Consider the following 5013-nt stretch of genomic DNA (forward strand, 5'->3'; position numbering starts at 1 on the left):
AATAGTTGCTGCGTTTAAAAAGCTCATAGTTGGATCTGTTTGAGTAGAACGGCAACATGGTCTTCAGTTAAATCTGTTGACTCGTTCCGCTCATCCTTCGCATCGAAGAAATAGTTTGCACTTAAATGTGACGAACTGTGGAAACGGTGTTTTCACCCTGAGAAAATTAGAGTGTTCAAAGCATCCTTTGGGATCGAATAATAAAGCATGGAATAATGGAGAATGACCCGCTACTCGATTGATGCCGGTTGGCTGAGTGCGGTAATGATTGAAAGGAACAGACGGGGGCATTTGTATTGCTACGTTAGAGGTGAAATTCTTGGATCGTGGCAAGACAAACTACTGCGAAAGCATTTGCCAAGAATGTTTTCATTAATCAAGAACGAAAGTCAGAGTATTGAAGAGGATTAGATACCCTCGTAATTCTGACCATAAACTATACCAACCTACAATTTGTCAAAGTCGATCTTGACTTGGCAAGAGATTAACCGGGAAACCAAAGTTTATTGGTTCCGGGGGAAGTATGGTTGCAAAATCGAAACTTAAAGGAATTGACGGAAGGGCACCACCAGGAGTGGAGCCTGCGGCTTAATTTGACTCAACACGGGAAAACTCACCCGGTCCAGACATCTTAAGGATTGACAGATTGAATATCTTTCATGATTATATGGGCGGTGGTGCATGGCCGTTCTTAGTTAGTGGAGTGATCTGTCTGGTTAATTCCGATAACGAACGAGATCTTCTCCATCTAAATAATGAAATTCACTATATGTGAATTCAAACACTTCTTAGAGGAACTATGCGGAATTAAATACCGCAGATGAAGTGAGGCTATAACAGGTCTGTGATGCCCTTAGATGTTCTGGACTGCACGCGCGCTACACTGTGTACTTTTAGATTGAGTACTCAGCCCTTGGTCCGAAATGGACTGGGCAATCAGAGAAAAGTACAGCGCTTCAAGGGGATCGTCTGTTGTAACTTGCAGACGTGAACCAGGAATTCCTGGTACTTATGAGTCAACAACTCATAGGGATTACGTCCCTGCCCTTTGTACACACCGCCCGTCGCTACTACTGATTGGATAGTTAAGCAAGAATTGCAAATTCCTACTGTTGGGACTTCGGTCTCCGGCAACGGGATGAAGCGGATCGAGCTTAATTGTCTAGAGGAAGTAAAAGTCGTAACAAGGTTTCCGTAGGGGAACCTGCGGAAGGATCAGTGATTGATTCCTTCGGGCATGGCTGCTGGTAGAGGCCATGTCTGTAGTGCGCATGACGCTCTGTCGCTAGAGATTGCTTGGCAACCAATCTCGAATTATGTATCGAGCTCAAAAACTACTTGTGTGGATACATAGTTCAGCAGTCATGGCAAGGGACTGCTTAAAGGGAGACTAGTTAGCAAAAGCAGCCTAGCAGAACTGCAGCTATCTAGATCTCAGAAGCTGGGTTATAGAAGCCCAGCTATAGACTTGTGAATGAGAAAGGCCTAAAAAGGTCCACAAGTCGCGTGGTTAGAACCGACACGCAAAAATCCCAGCGAGTGACAGAGCGTTGCGCTGTTCAGTGGGAAAGAGTTGAGCTACTCGGGGCGCCCACTGAACTTGCTCCGAGCCAAAGGCTCGAAAAAACACAGCTTAGCCTCAGATCCTTTACATAGAAGGCTAGCTAAAATAAACTTACCTTGGACGAGGGTAAAGTTTAGTCAGTTCTTAGGGGAGAGTAATCCACAGCTTCTCGCCCTCTGAACATTCTCCCAGATATGTAGGTCTGGGAGAGTCTCCTCCTGTTCTTCGGAATCTGGAGGTAGACAAAGACAGTACGATACGATCTTGCATCGGGATGACTAACCGATAATGATCATAATCTGACAATTTTTCCGGCTTGAGGCACCGGAGTCAGATTAAAGACACATACTGAACTAAAGGCGTATGTGCAAAGCTTGTCGGAGTGTAGAGAGTCAAGCTGAGTTGACTCGTCACGTGGTGATGACAACAGCCATGTGCAAAACACTCACAACTTTATCGTCTATGTGGAAAAGGTTGCTAACAGCGCTCTCTATGAGAGGCCCTCGCATATAACTATACGAGGAAAAGGCGATAGAGTTGTTTGAATGTGGGGCAGGTTCATCGACAAGCTAAGTTGATCACATTCTTGTTGTGGCATCCTACTAGAATTGGTCACGGTCTGCACCAACTCTCCCCAAGTTGGCCAGACTTAAAACTAGAAATAAGGTTTGCAGCTATGTGAACCTAGAAACTGTAAAGGAGTTGAAAGAACTTAAAGGAATTGAAAGAGGCCTTGAGGTATATCCTCTTGGTAAAGACCCACAAAAGCTCACAAAAGTGGCTTCGAAGGGCAAAACTGGTTCATCCAAAACAATTGGAGAGCTTAAAGCAGAACCAATTCGAATGAAACACTATTGGTGAAACTTCATCATGAGAACGTCACAAGCTGATCACGCTCTATGATATGACTAGTATTATGTTGCTTCTAGTAGGCTAAGCGCAAGCCGAAACATCAACATGTGAAAGTCGTAGAATTTTGCAATCAAACTGTGGCTAGTACTGTGATGTTACTAGTAACCTGGTGTTCCGTCATATGGCCAAGAGAGCATTTGAAGGCGAAACTTCTGCATGGGAAAGCTGCATCATGATCAAAATTTTATATCGAGTATTATGTTGACGTTAGTAGGCCTTGGCCGAAAACGCAGCATGTGAAAGGTATAGATAAAAGTTATTGTTGCAGTCAGTACTGTGTAGTTACTAGTAGCTGGATTTAAGCTCAAAATGAGACACTGTTGGTGAAACTTCATCATGAGAATGTCACAAGCTGATCAAGCTCTATGATATGACTAGTATTATGTTGCTTCTAGTAGGCTAAGCGCAAGCCGAAACATCAACATGTGAAAGTCGTAGAATTTTGCAATCAAACTGTGGCTAGTACTGTGATGTTACTAGTAACCTGGTGTTCCGTCATATGGCCAAGAGAGCATTTGAAGGCGAAACTTCTGCATGGGAAAGCTGCATCATGATCAAAATTTTATATCGAGTATTATGTTGACGTTAGTAGGCCTTGGCCGAAAACGCAGCATGTGAAAGGTATAGATAAAAGTTATTGTTGCAGTCAGTACTGTGTAGTTACTAGTAGCTGGATTTAAGCTCAAAATGAGACACTGTTGGTGAAACTTCATCATGAGAATGTCACAAGCTGATCAAGCTCTATGATATGACTAGTATTATGTTGCTTCTAGTAGGCTAAGCGCAAGCCGAAACATCAACATGTGAAAGTCGTAGAATTTTGCGATCAAATTGTGGCTAGTACTGTGATGTTACTAGTAACCTTGTGTTACGTCATATGGCCAAGAGAGCATTTGAAGGCGAAACTTCTGCATGGGGAAGCTGCATCATGAACAAAAGTTTATATCGAGTATTATGTTGACATTAGTAGGCCCTGGCCGAAAGCGCAGCATGTGAAAGGTATAGATAAAAGTTATCGTTGCAGTCAGTACTGTGTAGTTACTAGTAGCTGGATTTAAGCTCGAAATGAGACACTGTTGGTGAAACTTCATCATGAGAACGTCACAAGCTGATCACGCTCCATGATATGACTAGTATTATGTTGCTTCTAGTAGGCTAAGCGCAAGCCGAAACATCAACATGTGAAAGTCGTAGAATTTTGCGATCAAATTGTGGCTAGTACTGTGATGTTACTAGTAACCTTGTGTTACGTCATATGGCCAAGAGAGCATTTGAAGGCGAAACTTCTGCATGGGGAAGCTGCATCATGAACAAAAGTTTATATCGAGTATTATGTTGACGTTAGTAGGCCCTGGCCGAAAGCGCAGCATGTGAAAGGTATAGATAAAAGTTAGCGTTGCAGTCAGTACTGTGTAGTTACTAGTAGCTGGATTTAAGCTCGAAATGAGACACTGTTGGTGAAACTTCATCATGAGAACGTCACAAGCTGATCACGCTCTATGATATGACTAGTATTATGTTGCTTCTAGTAGGCTAAGCGCAAGCCGAAACATCAACATGTGAAAGTCGTAGAATTTTGCAATCAAACTGTGGCTAGTACTGTGATGTTACTAGTAACCTTTTCTTACGTCATATGGCCAAGAGAGCATTTGAAGGCGAAACTTCTGCATGGGGAAGCTGCATCATGAACAAAAGTTTATATCGAGTATTATGTTGACGTTAGTAGGCCCTGGCCGAAAGCGCAGCATGTGAAAGGTATAGATAAAAGTTATCGTTGCAGTCAGTACTGTGTAGTTACTAGTAGCTGGATTTAAGCTCGAAGTGAGACACTGTTGGTGAAACTTCATCATGAGAACGTCACAAGCTGATCACGCTCTATGATATGACTAGTATTATGTTGCTTATAGTAGGCTAAGCGCAAGCCGAAACATCAACATGTGAAAGTCGTAGAATTTTGCGATCAAACTGTGGCTAGTACTTTGATGATGCTTGTAGCCAACCGAATTGGTTGAAAAGCTCAATAAGTAAGCTAACTTGGGAGAGCTTGTTGGAAACCAAATGCTACTAGATTGGTCCAAATACATCCTTCAACAGGGGATCACTTGGCTCGCTTTACGAAGAGGAGCACAGCTATATGTGTTAATTCGGTATGAATCGCAAGATTTGTTTACCGACCTCTCTAACGCAAAAGGCGGTCTCGGCTTCGGCTGTTGACTGCGTCCGATTCAGGGTTATATAACTCTCGATTGAACACATTGATGTTCTATTGTTGGTGCTTCCAATAAAATTGGAACACTTAAAGCAGAACCGATTCAAATAATAGCATTCTGATCAATGATTGCATTCCTTGATCAAGAACTGCTGGAGTCATTGTGATGGCGAATTTTCTTCATAAGAAAATTGCAAAGAGACGGAACTTAATGAGACTAGTATTATGTTGTTTCTAGTAAGCGGAAGCTGAAACAGCAACATGTGAAAATCAAGTTTTGTTCAATGATCTCGAGGCGATAAGTACTATGAAGCAACTAGTAGCCTAA

General features: G+C 42.5%; 1 pseudogene; it reads left to right on the top strand.

Annotated features, from left to right (window-relative positions):
• Nucleotides 1–4558: 4558 nt before the first annotated feature.
• Nucleotides 4559–4710, top strand: LOC142356310 (5.8S ribosomal RNA; annotated as a pseudogene).
• Nucleotides 4711–5013: the final 303 nt, after the last annotated feature.

This window comes from Convolutriloba macropyga, unplaced genomic scaffold (assembly GCF_964194025.1).
Source record: "Convolutriloba macropyga unplaced genomic scaffold, txConMacr16.3 SCAFFOLD_6299, whole genome shotgun sequence".
NCBI lineage: Eukaryota > Metazoa > Xenacoelomorpha > Acoela > Convolutidae > Convolutriloba > Convolutriloba macropyga.